The sequence below is a fragment of the Bos grunniens genome, chromosome 23 (genome assembly GCF_055505025.1).
Source record: "Bos grunniens cultivar Pamir isolate PY7600 chromosome 23, Bosgru_T2T1.0, whole genome shotgun sequence".
Taxonomy (NCBI): Eukaryota; Metazoa; Chordata; class Mammalia; order Artiodactyla; family Bovidae; genus Bos; species Bos grunniens.
The window spans coordinates 47,863,101-47,884,740 of NC_141187.1; positions in this window are offsets into that span (position 1 = coordinate 47,863,101).

Consider the following 21,640-nt stretch of genomic DNA (forward strand, 5'->3'; position numbering starts at 1 on the left):
GTTAAGGGAAGAAACAGAGGTAGCTGCCTCTGTACCCAATTCATTTACAAATGAGATCGGGAAACAAAAAGGAGTAAAATGCTTCATCTTTATAACCTGAACTCTCTTCTCAGAGGTTTCATGGTGGTTGTTAAACAGGGTATCTCGGGTTCCGAGCTCCTTCTGCATTTAACGCAGCTCCAGTTTGTGACGAGAGTGATTTCTAAGTCTCTCCTAATTCTGATATGAAATATAGGTCACGTATTAACCTTTTCTTTTTTCCCTCAAGAAAACCTTAGCAATTTGAGTTTTGAAGCAGGATACCTGCCAGTTTAAAATTTTTTTGTGAAAAGCAATGGTTTTGGAACAGAATAATTTCTGCACTAGAAAGGTCAGCTTTCATTGGGTGGGTATAGAAGTTATACCACAAACGATCCTTCCTATGGATTTATGTTCACCAATTTTTTTTCATCCAGGTCTGTGTCCTGAGATGACACAGTTCTTACAGTGTTCTACATATTTGACTTTAAAAAATAAAATCCCCTCCATGCTTGTCCAAGATGGTCAGTGGTCTGTCAGGAGGTGAGGGCATCTCCTGAGTGCTCTTTTCCTCAACCTCTCTGAGCCTGGGAGATTCCATGAACTCTCTGCAGAGGAACAGGTTTTAAATTAAATAATTATTTACTGAAGTGTAGTTGACTTGCTATATGTATATATTTATATATAATATATGCAATATATATATATACAATATACATATATATACTCTTTTTCAGATTCTTTTCCTTATAGGTTATTACAGAATATTGAGTGTAGTTCCCTATGCTATACAGTAGGTCCTTGTGGTTATTTTATATATGGTAGTGTGTATATGTTAATGCTTTGTCTCTGTTTTGCAGCTTGAGTTATTTTTGAAAGTACAAAGTGGTTCTAAAGTTTTGAGTGCTACAAAACTTAGAAACCCTGGTGCAGACTCATCAAGTCACAAATAAGCTTCCGGATCCCAGGGTATCCACTGCAATTAAGAAAGTCCTTGGAGCATTAGTTGGGGTGGAATGGGAAAAGCGTTTTTTTTTTTTTTTTTGTCATTAGAGGCAGTGTCGCCTGGTGGTCTGAGCGGAGAAGTGGGAGTCAGGAACCCAGAGATCTAACAGAGGCTCCGGGAGGCCCCGCTGAGCGGCTCCAGGCGAATTTCTCATCCTCCAGAGGACGGGCTCACCTACTTTGAATCTCCCATCTGAAGAGCTCCTTACCCAAGGCCTAGAGATACGCAGCAGGAGGCCTGATTCCTTGTCTGTAAAATGAGAATATTAATACTTGCCTAAATAACAGATTAACCAATTAGTGGTTATTAAGTGTTCTGCTGATAGAAAAAACAGCAGGAGAAGAAAGGGGAAAACAAAAAATGGAACCACAGTTTTATGATTAGATGGGTTTGACTTAGCTCGGGATTTTTCTCCTGCTTATGGTAGTGAGTGGCCATTGGTGTGAAGAGAAGGTGTAGAGGGACTAACCCAAAACCATATGACCCTCAGCGAGAAGACAGCAGAGGAAGGTTTATCTTGCAAGCCTGCATGAAGCTTTGAGTAGAGAAGGAGGCACCACATTCTGTCTTTGAATCAGTGATTTGCACGGCAGAACATAACACAAATAACTGAGCATTCTCAGTTGTAACTCTTCTATTTTAATATCTTCCAGAAAAGACTATTTATTGTTTTTGGAAATTCCCATATCTGTTTGTTACAATGACTAAGTTGCTGTGTGTGTGTGTGTGCGGGGAGAGAGAGAGAGAAATCCACAAACATGAAGAAGAGGAATCAATAGGAAAATACTGAAAACTTGGGGTCTACAGGAATTATATAAATTGTTGAGAATTTCCCTATCCAATTTTTCCTTCTGTTGAAAGTCATTGTCCAAGAGAAGGGGCAAAGCTGTTCCTGTGTTTCTCATTGTGCATAGAGAAAATATTAAAGAAAATATTAAAATCAACTGGCCTAAAGAAAATATTAAAATTATCCCATTTTTTGCAAATAGAAGAAAGTCCCATTTTCATTTCCCAAGTTTAGAAAACTTTACACTTTGTGCACAACACCTGCATGAAAAGATGCAGTAAGTTCTTGGGGCACAACTGCTTATAAGACATAATTGAAGATATACATAAAAATGAAGTAGTAATAGGAATACTTATGACTTTGCATAAAGTATTGCTAAAAATGTCAAGTACAGGATTGTCTTTTATTTTTGGTTCTCATATTCAAACTTAATAGCTGCCGCTTCTATTGATTTTTAAAAAATAAGTTCCTGATACTATCTTGCTATTTCTTTTTCCTAAGAATGATTCATTATTGTGATAAACTGCAGAGGGACAGCACTGTATTATATTTAAAACTTAGACCCCATTTTGAAAAACAAATTGTGAAAAAGCAGAATGCAAGAGCAAAGAAGAATTCAATTATCAGGGTACTATTACAATATAAGGTTACTTATAAGACATTCTCTTATCATACTACCATGAAAAGTCTTAAATAGACATATTTACTAATCATTTAAATAAACGTTAAATGTATCAGAGATTTCTCTCCTTTTGAAAATTACTTGACAAAATTATTATTTCCATATGTATCTATCAAAATAAATGATTTTATTTGTCAGTAATAATTAGGTCAGTGCAACTTGCTATGACGTGGTTTGCTTTTCACAAAACTAAGCAAGATGGTTCTCACCTCAGGCTTACTTTATTATTTATATATATAATTGGTAACCGTAAGAGGAACAATAGCTTTGTTTTTTAAAAATTAGCACATTATAATTTAAAAATAAATGCAACAGATTTCAGACATATTTTCAGAAAATGTAGCTAATACTTCTAAAAGGTATTGTATTATTTGTCCTATTTTTATGGGTCAAAAATATAAATGCTAGTGACTAAATTAATTTTAGTAAAACTATGTTTGGTTTCTTTAGAAAATCCTAAAGAACTACTTTGATTTTACTTATTAAGGTGTGACTTTTAAAAACATTTTAGAGTTACTACAAGCCTTTTCTAAAATAACTTCACTTGTCCAATCTTATAAATAATACATTTCTCTATATTTCATTTGTACTCATAATTTGAGACAATTATTCTTTGGTAGTATCTGTTTTTTATAGACTACTTTTTTATTTGCATATAAAAAGAAAAGAATAATCACATGCATATTTTAAAAAATATTTACTTATAAAATAATTTTCAGCATCTTAGATTTCCTTTGACTCTCCAAATAATTAAACTTATGAAAGTTGTAGAAACGATTTATTCTATTATTTCATTTATCTATCAGGAACAATGTATATATGCATGATATATTGGAGGAGAAAATTTTTCTGGAATTCTAAGTCATAGGAAATGTTTTAAAAGGTTTATTAAGTGTAAAAAAGCAGTTTGAAAAATAAGCCTTGACATACGAACTAAAGCATATGGTTAAATATTCAATATAAACATTATAGAGGTGAAAAATCTTTATTGCAGAGTCAATAAAGAATGAATCTTTTAACTTGGGTAAAAATATGTTCACTTTCACTCATCTATATTTTTTCTTTATTGTTATGGAATTTAGAAACCATAACTTAAAAGGTAACCTAAATTTGAAAAAAATATTTTTATGCTTTTTATTTATTAATCATAAGTTGCTATAAATTTGGAAAAATTTTGAGTTTTTTGCATTATAAATATATTTGCTTTTAATTTTTTTTCCAGTTGTATCAAGGAATAATTGATATACATCACTGTATAATCTTAACATAAAACACTGTGGTTTGATTTACGTGTGTTGTGAAATGATACCCATAATAGTTTCAACATCCATCATCTCATGCAGATACAGTAAGATGAAACTAACAAAATTCTCCTTGTGATGAGAACTCTTAGGATCAACTCTCTTTACAGCTTTCTTATCTATCATTCAGCAGCACTAACTATAGTTTTATATTTTATCCCTAGTCTTTATCTTATAACTAGAAGTTTCTACCTTTTGTTCAAAACATATTTTAAACCCATGCCTCCAACAGTCAATGCTTGAGCTGAGCATTTCAGAATATGACAATACAACTAATCAGTGATTTTTATCTTGATTCCATTTGACAAGGCTGCCTAAACACTGATTTCTTAAAAAGTCAAAGATAATTCACTCGTGAAAAAAAGCCACAAAACCTTAAGCATAATTATGTTTACTTGTATTTATGTATAGAAATATCATGAAAATATTTTGATACATTTTGTAATTGTGTCAATATTATATCTACAAATGAATGATTTCTTTTAAGAATCCATAGATACAGAAGTATTAGATTTTCCTTTTCAGTTTATGGACAGATTCTTCTATAATGACCTGAAACAATTATTGAAGGATAATATGATTAAGCAAAGTAAAAATCAGTTGCTTATTGTCAGTTATTTTTACATATTTGTATCCTATAAATTATTATAATCCCATTTGTATTTAATAAAACATTGGCATAAAATCATGTAAGTTTATGTGCAAAAATCATATACAGTGTGCTGAATGATACACATAAGGCAGGGAACAGTAACAGTGGCTTATTTTCTGAAGCAATCTTGACACTAATGCTAAATTACAACTCAGAAACATCTAGCATTTTTACCTTTATGAGAAAAGGCTTTTTACATATTTAACATAATTCCAGGGAAAATAAACTGGAATTATGTATAAAGATACATGCACTGTAACCAAAGGGCGTTTATATTCCCCTGTAGAATACTTACGATGATTTTATTGCCATTTTGTGTCATTTTCTAAAGGATATAAAATACAGTCAGTAAACAAACTAGACTTTGGATTTAAGGTGACAGCTGCTACTTCAGAAGCAATATTCAGATATTTAATCTTAAGAACATTGAATGTTCTTTATTTTTACAACCAGGTAAAGTATACTTTCGCAAAAATGAAAGGAGGGTGTGCTTTGAGTTATACTTTTCCACAGGGGTGGTGATCAACATAGCCACCGCTACTGACACCCCATCTTCACTCAGTCCTGGAAAATTAATCCGAATGTCAGCCCTTATTTAACTGTTTGAGGAAATTAACATCCATGCTCTACTTTTTCAAAATGCAGGCTTCCTTTCTCTTAAATAACGTTGATTCGATCTATTATTTACTCTGAGTGGCCTATTGCTTCTAGTTCTATTTTTTTGTTGCTGTTGTTTCTATTTTTTTCTAGTTCTATTTTTGAAATCTACAATTGTAATCTAATGTTAAGACTCTACCCGTAGTTCAGGTACAGCTCCCTGAATTTTGCTGGAGAGAATTTCATTTCACTATGGAGCCATGAAGAGTTGACCTGGGTCACCAGTATTGCTGTCAGTGAGTTAGTGCTATGCACACGTATGTCCTGTGCTCAGCTTAGCAAATTGAAACCAAATCTGTCTGAATGTTGTATCTACTTTGTTATTCCTCTTCCTCAGCCCCCTTACCATCTTTATAATGACCATGCACTAAAGGTTGATCAAAATGTGTTTTTGGGGAGCAAAGTACAACCCCTTCTACCAGTCAGTGGTAGAAGGCAAATAAAATCAACTCTATTCTTCTAAGTAGATACTTCAGGGTATATCCACCCTTATTAGTAGTCAATTCGATATCTTTTTCTTAAGGCCTGTTTATCACAATTTCTAAGAAGTCTAGGGGCTTCTTTATACCAAAGAGGGCCAGTCCTGCTTCACGCACAAGAAACAAGGAACTCACATGTGTTGTCTCCATGGGGACGGGTGTTTCTATTGACCACCAGCTCCGTACATCCACATGGCCTGAACTATCCTTGTCTTTCTCTGCAGAAATTCTTTGCTGGTCACACTGCCTGGAGATGCCCAAGCTTGCCCTCTATTCGTTCACAATCATACGTGTATTACACTGCACTCGTGGGGGCCTGAGCAGCTAGTCAAGTTCATGGTGGCTTTGGCCTCAGTCACATAATGTGCCAGATCTAGTTTCCCCCCCAAAAAAAGTTGATTGTAAATGTTTTTGCCATTTTTTAAATTGCTTTTATGAATGGGTAAAATTTGGAGTTTCTCGGGGCATTTTCACGGATATTCTTTATTATTTTCTTAAGGCTAGATTCTGACAGTGGAATTACTAGGCCAAAGAATCTGAGAATTGAAGAGGATATATATTTATGAGCATATTTCTTATACACATAAATACGGTATATATCTCCAAGTTGCCCTCCAGAAAAAGCAGGCCAAGAGAAAGCCACCACTGCAGTGGATAGGAAGTTTGCCCAACATTTTGATAATCTTTCTGGCTATAGCTACACAAACTGTGCTGTCTGTAACTTAAAGAGATAGTGATATGTTTGAACTGTGAGACCACATGGACAGCATAGTTTACTGTGACTTTCTGCCTTTGAAAAATGATGTACGACTAGTTTTTTTTTTTTCAAAGCACAGCACATTTAAAAGCAAGCTCGCCATGAGATCTTAGCTGTTTGCAATATTTATTTTCTAGCAATGTTTCTTCCCAGTAATCAATGAAACTCATAAAATAAGTGTGATCATAATATTATTAGCTTGTTTTTCTAGCACAAATCATTTGAAATGTGACCCTAAACAGATAGTCATTGGAAAGTGAATAGTCTTACACAACAATTAACTGAGAAGTGACAACAGATAACTTTCTTTACTGACTATAATTAAGGATATATTATATTTTTATTCCCTCTTTCCCAAACCTATCAGGGCCAAGTATTATTTATTAATCTAATGTCTCTTCACATAGACATGCAGATCATTTTCTACAAGTACATTTTTGATATATTATGGTGGCAGCTGTGATGAGGATGAGGGGAATAGTTTAAAGTTTAGAAGCAAGTTTTTAAAACCATTAGAACACAGAAGGCTGCATGCTCTTGGTCCATGGCCCTCTGCATCAGGATACAGAAACCCTTCCAGGTAATCAGTCCAGATGATAACTGGGGAAGTTCCTCAACCATGCCTGGTGCCATGACCCTCCTTGCCCACACCCTATGGACATTTTAGGAATCCCTGTTAATTAAGACATAGTACTGAGTAAAAAAAGACAAAAAATCCAATAATTTATGTCCTACAGGATAAAGTAATGATTGAAGTTCTTACTCTTGAATCAAACTCTCAATAACAAAGAAAGATTGTGAATAGCAGGAAACTTAGGAGAAAGGGAACTTGTCATTTTGAAACTTCTTATTTGGGTGACTGCCACCCCACTTGGTATGAGGAATGTGTATTTCAGAAATTCCGAGAACTACTGGCATGATCCATCATACGAGGATCTAAAAGGGAAGATATCGCGAGATGATGGACCAAGCTCAGATGATGACTCTGAGTTGAACTTTTAGAGAGTCTTGATAAGAAAGAAGATGAAATAAATGCAGGTGTGGCACAGCATGATTCCCAATAAATTTAGACTAAAAAAAAATGGACTGAGAAGAGCAAAGAAGGGGATATAGTGAAGAATTCAAAAAGAGAGAGATGGTTAAGAACGACAGGAGGAGAATTTCTTGGTGGTCCAGTGGTTAGGATTTGGCTCGCACGCTGCTGGGATTTAGGTTCAATCCCTGGTCTGGGAACTAAGATCCCACAAGTCTTGCAGCAGCCCCGGCTCCCCTGCTTAGTAGTGGATCTAATAAAAAGAAGAATGACAGGGAAGTGATGATGGAGAACAATTTTAGGGAACAGTGGGTGGGGGTGGGACTCTAAGAAAACCGGAGAAGAGAGACTCAGCAAGAGAAGAAATGAAGGTGTCCAGTTTTCCTCAACATTATTTAGCTGTAGACATCAAGTATCTAATCTATTTCTGCTTAATCACAAAAGGCTTTTTATTTACCCCAACATGAGTGGGAATTACAATGGATGTTCTCTTCTGTATCCAGGGACATGCATTCAGTTTGCCAGTGTTGACATAGATGGGGTCCCTGCCTTTCTCATCAGGGTGGCCTTCAGTTCAAAAGGCCATAAGTTCTGGGGAAAACAGTCCTTCAGCAGAATTCCTGGAAATGTTACATACGTTCAAGATGTAGGGAAGACAGATGAAGTCAGTGAAATTGATGATTATTATAAACAGCCCAGAAATAAACCCAAACTGTGTGTGACAAGTGAAACAGGATGTTGGCATGGCCGCTAGTTGCGCTCAAAGATAATTAGTCCTGTGTTTACAGAAAGCTGCTCCGGGGACAATGAGTTCCTACTCAAAGGAATGTTGTCCGTGTTTTCCCCTGATATTTTTGTTTTCTCTCCATTTCATCACACAAAAATTATTAAAAGCAAAAAAGAAAACCCCAGCCTTGCACTTTATTTTGACCATTTTGGTTTCTGTAGGATTAGCATAACTCACTTTTCACATGTGTTTAGATTGCTGATTATGACCCTGCGTTCTGTGTTACTAAATATTATACAAATGCGTATATATTTATATTTTTGGTGCATTATAAAGTTATTGTCAAAGTCAGAGACAAATGGAACCAAATCATAAAACCTACATTGAAGTCTCCTGTTAAAATGTGGAATTAAGTGAACAAAAATGGCATTTCCAAGCTGTTTCTTTCTTTTTCCCCCAGGGGAAAAATTGGGGGAAAAAAAAATCACAGCTTTCATTCATTCTGCCTAAACATTTCTTTGAAACGTGGTAAATTAACATGTGCCATCTTGTCACTGCTTTTCAGGTATTTGGTGATATCGGTGGTTTAACGATTATCCCCAGTGAGCTGGTCACAGCTATTCAGAAGCAGCTAAGTGAAATGGACAGTACACTGGGAGATTCCCCGGATATTAAATCAAGAGAAAAGAAAAAAAATCTTTAGACTAAAAAAGGTATTTACCTGTGATTACATATTTGCTCACTGCTATACGCGAGTGCCTCAACTAAGTGCTTTCTTGTTTTCTTAAAGCTCCGCAGCGGCGCCCAAGTCATTGTGAGGAGATTCCGTTCAGTTTCCTTTCCAATCTACTGCCTTATAATATGCACTTCACTGAAAGTCAGTAATCGGAGTTGGAAACAAAACCTCGATGTCATGATCATCCCAGACATGTTTTCAGAGAGCACAGAATCCTGCCGATCTTCATCAGCTTAGAAAGACCTAGAATATCATATTCCACGCTGTTCTACGGAAGTGTGTTCTTTCATGGAGGGAATAAGTGGGATCGCCAGAAGAAGATATAACCAAATCTAAATAAATCCCCTTTGTCCTTCACTTAGCATAAAATTTTCACCTTTTTTTTTTTTCCTAGAAGAAGCTTCAAGAGGGGGGGGAAAAAAAGGAAAAATTACATAACAATAAAAAACCAAGTCACTTAAATGAGTTGTTTTGCAGAGCCTGTATCTTGTATTCTGAGATACCAGCAAACAACCCCAAACTGGCTGCTTCAGATGTTGGCTCCTTACTTTCCCCTCTAAGGTCTTCCCAGCTCTTTCTAAGACGATGAAGAGTAGCAAAGCCCTCTTGAATACAGACGACACCTAGGTCCTCTGATCTTTCTCTGTGTTTTTATTAGTTGGAGTATAGTTCTTCACAATGTTGTGTTAGTTTCTACTGTACAACAAGGTGAATCAGCTGTATGTGTGGGTGTGTGTGTGTGTGTGTGTGTGTAGCCCCTCCCTCTTGGACCTCGCATGACCCTCCCCCATCTCACCCCTCTAGGTCACCACAGAGCACTGAACTGAGCTCCTGGTGCCATACAGCAAATTTCCATAAGCTTTCTGTTTTACACGTGGCAGTGCATATATGTAAATTTCCATCTCCCAATTCATCCCACTCCCCTCTTCCCCTGACCTGTGTCCACATATCTGCTGTCAGCATCTGTGTCTCTATTCCTGCCTTGCAAATAGGTTCATCTCTACTATTTCTGTTGATTCCACATACATGTGTTAATACACAATATTTATTTTTCTCCTTCTGACTTCACTTTGGATTAATGGACTCTAGGTCCACCCACATCTCTACAAATGACCCGGTTTTGTTCCTTTTCATGGCTGAGTGATGTTCCATTGTCTGTATGTACCACATCTTCTTTACACAGTCAACTGTCAATGGGCATTCGGGTTGCTTTTACATCCTAGCCTTTGTCAATAGTGCTGCCTTTTTCAGGAAGAGTGAGCAGGTGTTTTGAGAGTCACCTCTCTCAAACAGAAAACAGGGTGAATTAGAGAGGTCAAGTTTCACACCTATAATTGGGGAACATGAACACATCTGATCCTGGTGATTTTTCAACCCCGTCTTTGATTGTTGTCTAGCTATGAGCATATCTTCAATCTTACATAAGGCATTTTCATTGAAGATTATACTAGATGTTCCCTCTATTGGCAGAAATTAGCATATGCACATACTGACTATATTTTTCATCCTATTATTGAAGGCAGATCAGCATATAATAATGCCTCTTTCAATGTGAATGTCAGCGTCTATGACTTCTTGACTTCCTTTCCTCCACTCCTGCTCGTAGCTATGGTCACCAGCTACTTACTTCCACTTTTACTTAATAGCTTTCTATTCTAGTGATATGCTTTATTTTCCCCACTAGAGCATGAATTCCCAGTGTGGAGAATTTTCCAAATGTATCTTCCTATTAACAGAACTTAGAACAATTCTTGGCCCTATGCAGGGGCCCAATAAATATTTCCTCTTGGGAAGATAGTGTGAAGGAGAAATGGGCAGGGGATTGGGCCAGATCTTTACTATGTTATCATTTATACTAAAAGTAAGAAGCTCCCCCAGGCCCGAAAGAGTGCGGTCAGGTACAGGAAGTTCTGTGATGGACCTGTATCAGTACAAAATATACTGAGAAGAAATAAATGTATACATGTAAGCAGATTTCTTCATCTTCAACTGTATTTCATTCAATTATTATGACAAGTGGATAAAGCAGATGTAGTTGAACAAGTGATAAGGTAATTTTTTTTTCCACTGAACCATCATTTGCTTAACTGAATTAATAAAAGTACCTGTGGCACAGTGCTAAAGAATCCGCTTGCCAATGCAGGAGACCACAGAGACTTGGGTTTGATCCCTGGGTCAGGAAGATCCCCTGGAATAGGAAGTGGCAACCATTCCAGTATTCTTGGCTGGAAAATTCCACGGACAGAGGAGTCTGGTGGGCTGCAGTCAGTGGGCTGCAAAGAGCTGGACATGACTGAGCATGCATGTATTTATTTTATAGGTCTGTCACTTTGTTTGGGCTGCACTCCATGGCATGCAGGATCTTAGTTCCTGCACCTAGGATCGAACCCGTGACTCCCTGCAGCGGAAGCTTGGAATCCTAACCACTGGACCGTCAGGGAATTCCCATCACTTTTATTATTTATATTTTTTCCCACTAAAATGTAAGCTCTCTGCTTTAATTAGTGGTACCCTCTGAAGTCCTCAGCACAGTTTTTTGAACTAGTAAGTGCTCAGTCAGTTTTCACTGGATGAAAGTGTAAACTGATAAGCCAAGTTTCACTTCACTTTATGTTGAAGTGTTGTACAACACTGAATTGAATGAACATTGCAGAGATCAGTAATCAATTGATAACTTTTTTTTCTTCTGTTTCCTTTAGGAACTGGTGGTCCCAATGAAAGGATAGGTGTAAATACGAAAAACAATCTTTTCTTGCTCCTGAAGGATAGGAGTGTACTTCCTAATCCAAAAAGTCTAATCGGACATTACTGCAAAGCAGGAGTTATTCAGTATTTTAAAGTCAAGCGGTCAGTGTTTTGTTGCTCGAGTTGTTTGAGGATTGTTTTCCTTGCCATTGAACTGATCTTACTGAGCATAAAGTGTTATATAATAGCTTCAACATATGAGTTAATGTAGCACTTTCATTAACATTCTGTGTATGTGTGGTGGGTAGAGATTAACTACCATGCTTTTTCAAGGGTTCTTTCTTGTTGAAAAGGCCCACTCTAATGTTCATGGGCTCATGCTATAACTGAGTTCAACATTGAAATAAGATTTGGGTACTTATCTCTGAAGTGAATACCCCATTTGCATTGGAATTGAAACAACCTATTTAATTTAGATTTTTTGGGATGTACACACATGGTTAGTTTCTTAGTAGAAAAATAAGTAAAGGGGAAAAAAGGACCTTTTTATTCTTCTAATCAATTCCTCTCATTTTGTGGGCTTTTATGAACTCCAAACATGGATAAGGAGAGGAAGAAGGGGCCTTTGTTAAGAGATGCTCTGTAAGAACAGAGTTCTAACATGAGCATCTTCAGTATAATGTTCCCTTTGCCGTGTACACGTATTTATACACTATGCAAAGTGTTACTTCAAAATTCAAGATAGGTTTCTAGGGGACTATATATCTATCAATTCAGCTATTTTTCTCAGTAAATTGGGGACAATTACAGTGCTAATAACTATTTTTCAGGAATCTCCTAGTAAAATAAGCTCTGCTTTATCTATAAACTCATGCATATTTCTTCCAATTATTTCACTGATAACCTCTTTTCTAATATTGCAGTTACTCACCAACTCGTGTCATTCACATTGACATTTTCCCTCACATAGAGCTAATACGCAATACAGACTATGGTTATAATTGAAAACAGTAAATTAAAAATACTTTTAATAGATCATTTTTGCCAGTACCCATTGTGTTGTTATTGCTCAAATAGATTATCCACTTGAAATTAAATTCTATTAAGGAGTAAAAATATAAATAAGAAGGAATTAAACATTTAAATGCTTGCTGTAAATTTAAAAGTGAGATCTGTTCAGTTTTCCTTATATTAAGCTCAGTGACAAGAGATAGATTACACTAAGTGTCAGTTAAGCAAGTAGATGAAAAATGAGTGATTTTCATCCTTCAGTTAAATATGGTGTTAAGTAGTATACGCTGGCATTAAAAGCAAATTACTTATCACTTCAACAATCACAGCATGAGAGCATTCTATTGAAAGCTGCCTTTCCAGTCTTTCTTGGTCCTCAGTTTTATTAAATAAATCAACTGATAATGGTTGGATAAGCAGAAGAAAAAGCCTGGATGGCATTATGACATTTCCATTTTATTAGCGCCTATTTGAGATATCTCTAAAATGGTCTTTTGTAGTCACCAAGAATTCACAGTCACAACTACATACAAACCCACCCACACCCACACCCGCACCCACACCTCACACACACTCTAAACTCTAGTCTTGTCCGACTCTTTGCGACCCAATGGACTATACAGTCCATGGAATTCTCCAGGCCAGAATACTGGAGTGGGTAGCCTTTCTCTTCTCCAGGGGATCTTCCCAACCCAGGGACTAAACCCCGGTCTCCCACATTGCAGGCAGATTCTTTACCAGCTGAGCCACAGGGAAGCCCCCCCACACACTATATTTATATGCAATGTCATCTGGTCCCGTTATCTATGTGAAGCACAAATTTCTTCTTCTACATCACTTTCAGTTGGCCATCTTGCTTAATCTTAGACACTTCTAGGCACAGGAAAGTCACCATTGCAAGTGAGAACTCCCATTACTATCACTACAAGGAGTTCCTTCCAGTAGCTTCAACATGGTAGTTAGAGGACTTGAGATCCTTGTGAGGACCTGCCAACTATAACAGCTCAGAGCCTTGGCAAATGATACGTCTTAACTAAATTGTAGTTGACTGAGTGAAATCAAGTAAGCCTCATCTTTTTAAAAATGTGTAAATTATTTTATTTTGAATACAGTGCATTTACACATATTTTCCTTTTTGTGACTGAGGAACAGTTGGGGATGGGGGGTATGGATGTACTCAAGACTGAGGAAGGCAACCCTGGGTACTCCCTTCAAGGATCCATGAAATGTTTCACTATCTCACATAGACAGTTAGTGTACCAAGGTTGGAAGTTGTTTAGTTTGCTTTAGTATATATTTTGGCATATAGCAATTCTTCATTTTTTTGTAGCTTAATCTGTAAAGTTTATTTGTTGTCTTAAAACATGGTATATTAAATTGTTTATCATTTCTCATATTTTGAAATGCCACTTTTATTATGTGATAAGCACTTACAATTACATTGTTTTCCTAGAAAGTATTGTTGTTGCATTGATTTATTGCATATTTTCACATTAGTATCAGACTCCACTAATTAAAGCAGCTCATAGGTCTACATTAATCAGGGACATCCTATGATTAAATTGCACACTGCTAAGAAAGACTTATGGGCAATATGGGCAGAATGAGAATTTAGAGAAGAGAATGCAAATGAAAAGGACACAACCTATGTAGGATATATTTAGAGACTACATTAAGGTTTTTTTTTAGTGTATTCGGAATTTTTCATAAGAATAATAAATTAGGATGAGCAATGATGCACACTAGAAAGAGGTAATACTAGATGTGATATTAAGTGTGAAAACAGCTCTACTTGATAAAGAAACTATAAACACCAATATAAATTATTCTATGTTTAAAATGGATAACTAACAAGGACCTCTTGTATAGTGCATGGGACTCTGCTCAGTGTTTGTGCCAGCCTGAATGGAGGATGATTTGGGGGATAATGGATACATATACACATGTGGCTGAGTCCTTTCACTGTTCACCTGAAATCAACACAACACTGTTAATCAGCTTTCAGTTCAGTTCAGTGCAGTCGCTCAGTCGTGTCCGACTCTTTGCGACCCCATGAATTGCAGCACGCCAGACCTCCCTGTCCATCACCAACTCCCGGAGTTCACTCAAACTCATGTCCATCAAGTCAGTGATGCCATCCAGCCATCTCATCCTCTGTCGTCCCCTTCTCCTCCTGCCCCCAATCCCTCCCAGCATCAGACTCTTTTCCAATGAGTCAACTCTTCACATGAGGTGACCAAAGTACTGGAGTTTCAGCTTTAGCATTGTTCCTTTCAAAGAACACCCAGGATTGATCTCCTTTAGAATGGACTAGTTGGATCTCCTTGCAGTCCAAGGGATTCTCAAGAGTCTTCTCCAATACCACAGTTCAAAAGCATCAATTCTTTGGCACTCAGCTTTCTTCACAATCCAACTCTCACATCCATACATGACTACTGGAGAAACCATAGCCTTGACTAGACAGACCTTTGTTGACAAAGTAATGTCTCTGTTTTTGAACATGCTATCTAGGTTGGCCACAACTTTCCTTCCAAGGAGTAAGTGTCTTTTAATTTCATGGCTGCAGTCACCATCTGTAGTGATTTTGGAGCCCCCAAAAATAAAGTCTGACACTGTCTCCACTGTTTCCCCATCTATTTCCCATGAAGTGATGGGACCAGATGCCATGATCTTAGTTTTCTGAATGTTGAGTTTTAAGCCAACTTTTTCACTCTCCTCTTTCACTTTCATCAAGAGGCTTTTGAGTTTCTCTTCACTTTCTGCCATAAGGGTGGTGTCATCTGCATATCTGAGGTTATTGATATTTCTCCCGGCAATCTTGATTCCAGCTTGTGCTTCTTCCGCCCAGCGTTTTTCATGATGTACTCTGAATATAAGTTAAACAAGCAGGGTGACAATGTACAGCCTTGATGTACTCCTTTTCCTATTTGGAACCAGTCTGTTGTTCCATGTCCAGTTCTAACTGTTGCTTCCTGACCTGCATACAGGTTTCTCAAGAGGCAGGTCAGGTGGTCTGATATTCCCATCTCTTGAAGAATTTTCCACAGTTTATTGTGATCCACACAGTCAAAGGCCTTGGCATAGTCAATAAAGCAGAAATAGATGTTTTTCTGGAACTCTTTTGCTTTTTCGATGATCAAGCAGATTTTGGCAATTTGATCTCTGGGTCCTCTGCCTTTTCTAAAACCAGCTTGAACATCTGGAATTTCATGGTTCACGTATTGCTGAAGCCTGGCTTGGAGAATTTTGAGCATTACTTTGCTAGCGTGTGAGATGAGTGCATTCTTTGGGATTGCTTTCTTTGGGATTGGGATGAAAACAGAAAGTGTAAAGTTTGGAAAAAAGCCCATAAATTATTAAGTACCCCATACATACAATATATGCTCATGGAGCAGAGACAGAACAGTAGATATTTTGATTAAAAAAAAGATGTGCCTTAAAAATTGTGAATCACTATATTGTTACACACCTGAAGCTTATACAATATTGTAAATCAACTATATCTAAATTAAAAAGAAAAAAGACAGGAGCCATCACTGATTCAGAGGCATTCTGAGACCCCACAGGCAGTTAGGAAAATCTGCTCCTTTGGTTGTAGGAAATATAGTGATCAGCCTTCAGTTCTGCCATGTGAGGTCGGTTCCCCCAGCCTACTCTTCTCCCTGACTTTTGGCTGTCTTCTGAGAGCTCCTGCCTCTGGTATTATTCTCTTTAGGTGTTTCTCAAGTGACCTTTAGAGATTATGACCTTCTTGAAGTCTATGCAGCTTTATCAAACTGCTTCCTGATCCTTGGAGCCTCAAGGTTATTTAAAGTCTAAGACAATCACAGTTTTTTTTTTTTTTTAATTTTTATTTAGGTTAGTGCTCTTTTTGGCAGTACAACAGTTTCAGAAACGTAGGCAGCTTTTTTCATTTATTTGATTCCAGTCAGGTTCATATGCCAATGATCACACTAACAGTTCTTTTTGAGACATGATTTAATTGCAAATGCTCTGAGTTTATTAAGCACTGGTGGAAAAGCTATGTCTTTCTCCTGAGCCATTTTCTGTTAAATTAATTGCAAACCCTCATAATCCATGCAGACATAATCACAATGGGATGAGGGGATTACTGTTGATTTTATCCTTGTCAAAAGACTTTCTTTGTGCAAAGGCGTTCTCATGTTTAATTTGTGTTGGTAGGTGATAGAAAGCAGTTACCTAAAAACTCTCCTAACCGTAAAAATCTCCAAACTGTTCCACTCCCTTCATCCCCTTTCATTTCTGTTTGCTAATCAGCAAATTCTTTCTAAGCTCATGTCTTTTCATAGAACATTGTCTGATGCGGCCAGCAGTCTCCAACACATGCTACTAATGTTTTATTTATTTATTTTTACATCTTCCCAGATCCTAGAATATAAATTCATTAGAGATATTGCAACTTCCAAGTTATTGCTGGAAACGATTGCTAGTTTAACACAGAAGGATTATTTCTTGTACCTGCTGTACATCCATCACAAGTCCCTTTGGCATCATTCTCACTCTGTGCCCAGGCTGATCAAGGAATCACCCTCTAGAACGCTGCTGGCTGTCATAGCAGAAGAGAAAGAATATGAAGTAGCATGATCAGCTCTTAAAGCTTCCAGTAGGATGGGAGCCATGTCCCTGCCACCCACAGGATCAAAGCAAGCAACATTCACAAAATGATGGAGATGCTACCACGGGGGCTGATTCAGATATAAAGAATATACTGACACTCACGGCTCCTCTTGGCTCTATATCAACCATTCAGTAGCTCTATCGAATATACTTTGACAATCAGCCTGGAATCTGGCTCGTCGTCACCTAATTCTCTGCCACCACCCCGGTTTGACTATGATTGCTCTCTTGGCTTTCTGCAGTCGTCTCCTGCTGGCTTCCCTGCCTTTACGCTCACTGCACTTTGATCCATTCTCAGTGTACTAACTAATTTGTTGTTGTTTAGTCGCTCAGTCGTGTCCACCTGTTTTCTGTTTCCTTGGACTGTAACCTACCAGGTTCCTCTCTCCATAGGATTCCCCAGGTAAGAATACTGGAGTGAGTTGCCATTTCCTCTCCCAGGGGCTCTTCCCAGCCCAGGGATCAAGCCCACACCTCCTATGATCCTTTAAAAACAAGTCAGATCATGTGACTCCCTTGCTCAAACTCCCCATTTGAGCAGAGTTCTCAAGATGATCTCAAGTCATCACCTCCTTGTCTCAATCATACATATTCTTACCTGTATTCATTATGTTCTGTCATTTTGATTGTTTTCTATTTCTTAAAAAATATCTGTTTTCTCAGTCTGAAGGTCATTCCAGGCTTTCTGTTAAATCTGGTATCTACACTGTTAAATTCCTCCAGAAGTCCATGTGATTAATTCTTTTGCCTCTTTCTAGTCTTTGCTCACAAAGCAATTTCATAATGGAAGCAAAGCATTACCACTCTACTATAAAATTGCCTCTCACAATTGTCCACTTGAAAGCCTTCTAGAGCTGATGATATTTTCTCCTTAGTCTGATAGCCCCCAAATCTTGTATCATTTATTATGAAGGGCAACCACAGAAAGAAGCTTTTAAAAGTGTTTGTTCACAAAAATTCTCTTTAGGAGAAAATTTTATATCAGCTGCTGGGGGAAATACATGCAGGTGAAGTATAAGAAAAACAGAACAAAAACACATAAGCAAAACCCAACTTCATTATGAGTCATGAGACAAGCTTTTAACAAATAATCTTGGAAGGAATCCTTAAATACTTTTATTTAAGACAGCATGGGTGGTTCTTGGAAATTTGTATTTTAAAAAGCAATGAGTATAATTATGATAAACTTCCAGGTACCCGCTAATATGGATAACATGAACAATACAACATATCAGGATAATTTACGTAGAAGGATGTTAATGTTTTGTAATGTCAACTTAAAATATGTTTTCCTGTGCTCACGGCACACTAATAAAAATATATTATATAATCGGATTACTCTACAAAAAAGAAAAATAACTATTAAATCATACAAAACAGAAGTTGTGCAATACATATTCAGATAATAATACAAAAAATTTTAAATTATGCAACTTCATATTAAAAAGATATATGCTGAAGAAATTTTTAAGTTACTTGTGGGCCAAAGAGAAAATAAAAATTGCAAGCCTAAGTCATTAAGAAGTTAATGATAATAATGCAATTAGAATGTTATTTATGAAAACATATCAGATATGGCCAAGGCTATTTTCAGAAAGAAATACTTTTAACATTTAAACAAATTGAGAAGCTAGAAAAAAAATATGAAAAATAATAGATTTTCCAAATATGAAAGTCCCTCAGAAAGCAGGAACATTAATATTAATTTTTTTGAGGGACAAAGAAAGTTGTAGTCTTCTTTTCTGTTAAGACTGGAAAAAAAAAAAGGAAAAAAATTGCAAACATACAATATTAGGAATCAGAGAACTGTGATCTAACCACAGATAAAGAAGAGGTTAAAATACAAGCTTTAAGAGAAAGCCTAAAGGAGACACAAGCAAAGGATAAGAATTTGATGTTTGGGTAGGAGCTTTTGTCTGGATAAATATACATATGATGATATCTATCTGTCTACAGACACATAGTGTGCCAGGTATTTTATCAGATATATGTATAAAATCGTCTATGTCTATGTATAACTATGTACTATTAAGTGTCTGGTACACAACTAGTATTGAATATTTACCCAATGATTAAACTGAGTCATTAAGTGACCAATTCAAATATTTATACTCAGGATATCGTATATCGTTTTTAAGGTATTGGTGGTTATATTTTGCATTTTAGAGAACTTTTATTGTATATATAGTCAAATATCCCATTTTTTTTTCCCCCTCTGACTCTGGTCCCGTTTTCTAAACTGAAAAGTGAAGTGAAGTGAAAGTCGCTCAGTTGTGTCTGACTCTTTGTGATCCCTATACAGTTCATGGAATTCTCTAGGCCAGAATACTGGAGTGGGTAGCCTTTCCGTTCTCCACGGGATCTTCCCAACTCAGGGATCCAACCCAGGTCTCCCACATTGCAGGCAGAGTCTTTACCAGCTGAGCTCATTTACCAGCAGAGCTCAAGGGAAGTGCAAGAATAGTGGAGTGGGTAGCCTATCCCTTCTCCAGCGGATCTTCCCAAGCCATGAATCAAACCGGGGTCTCCTGCATTGCAGGTGGATTCTTTACCAACTGAGCTTTTAGGAAAGCCCTTTCTACGCTAAAAGTGTTATTAATCATGAGATCATATACTCCCCTCATTGTTCCAGGGTTTTATTTTTTAGAATTAACACTTTAATTCATGGAGAATTTATGTTACAGAGGGAAGATTGAACCTCATTTTCTTTTCACTTAACCAATCATCCCCAGATCATTAATTCCTTACCACTTCTTTTCCCAACCAAACTGAAGTAAAGGAAAATTTAATCTTGCTCCCACCTACCCAAACCAACTAAGGAGACCTCTCTCCATGGGTTTATGACAGTAAAACCCTAACCCCTCAGGTCAGATAATCTGATGTATGATAATTGACTGTATGAATAATTATTATGTTATGCAAATAAACAATGCAGATGAGTCATTTCATTAAATAAGCACCATGGAGTCATTAGGTTTTGCTCTCTTTAGGGGGAAAATAGTATCCATGAACCTCTCTCCTGAACTGGCAATAAAACATGACTGGTAGGCTCATACGAGGCTGGATAATATGTTTGATTTGTATTGAATCTCTGTCTGGTGGTTGGGGCCCACTGTAATGAACCAGCCCACAAATCACAGCTTAATGGGAATCTACTTTTACATATTGCTTAATTAAAAGTTGTAAGCTTATTAACATGTGTCTTTGGCACTAAGCTTTGGGGATGTAATCTCTGCACAAATAAAAATAGATTGTAAAAGTTTTATAGATTGACGATGATATTACAGTCCATACCTTAATAACCCATCATTTCCCCCAAAGAATTTTTCATGTCTTACATTTCTTTATCCAGCTTCTTTTGCTTATGTTTTTTGACGTGTAGGGCCTATTGCAATATGTGCTGATACCAAAAAAGTGTTATTTGTTAAATATTTCATCTGAACCTCCCTCCATTATTTAATCTTATTAGCAAAGTTATCTGGGAGAAAGTCTCAGAGCTCACTTTTCATTAGAGGGGCTCCAGGTAGTATAGATCTATTAGGTATGGGTTTCTAGAATTTCCATTATAAATCTCTATTTTCAGGGATTTATAATTCAGCTATAAAAATTTTGCCCTAGGCTTCAACTTGGAATACAAGGTCTTAGCCTGAGAGAGTACATTGTTAACACATTAAAAAAAAATTCATGTTGTTTTCATCTCACCAAAGTGAAAAAAGGAATGGCATGTAACCATTTCAAATACTTTCTAATCTGCCACTGTATGAAGGTGTTTGGAGCTTTCTGTTTGGTTTGGTTTTGACATGATGTTTCACAGTATGTCTGTTTGTAATTTTACCTGCACTTGGTGTTCTTCTAAGTGTCAAAATAAAGACATTTTCCTTGTGCCTGACATGACAGTCCTTGAACTGGACATCTTTTATCTTTGTTGGTAGACCCTCTGATATAGAGCGTTTCTGGCACTCTTGCATTGAAGTATCTAAGTTTACTAACTCCGATCAGGAAGATCCTCTGTAGGAGGAAATGCAACCCATTCCAGTATTCCTGTCTGGGAAAATCCCATGGGCAGAAGGAGCCTGGCGGGCTACAGTCCACAGGGTCACAAAAGAGTTGGACACGACTTAGAGACCAAACAACAAATCAATGTTAAGACAAAAGGTCTCATTGTTCTAACCAACTGAACCTTATCATTATTGATCTGGGCAACTGAAGGCTCATTTTATTAATAATTAAAAATTGAAGTTGACAACCCAGGAAAAGAAAAAAACATCAGTGGCCGTGGCACCATCGAAAGACTTGTGTGGAAGAAGCTGACCCAGGCTCTGCTTTGAAACATCTGTGTGACCTTGGGAGACCTGCTTAGATGCTCTGAACCTGTTTTTACATCCTTCAAATGCCACTTAACACTGTCTGAATGTATCATAGTGTTCCACAGGATGGTAAGAACAATTAAGCAACAGCTGCAGACAGCATG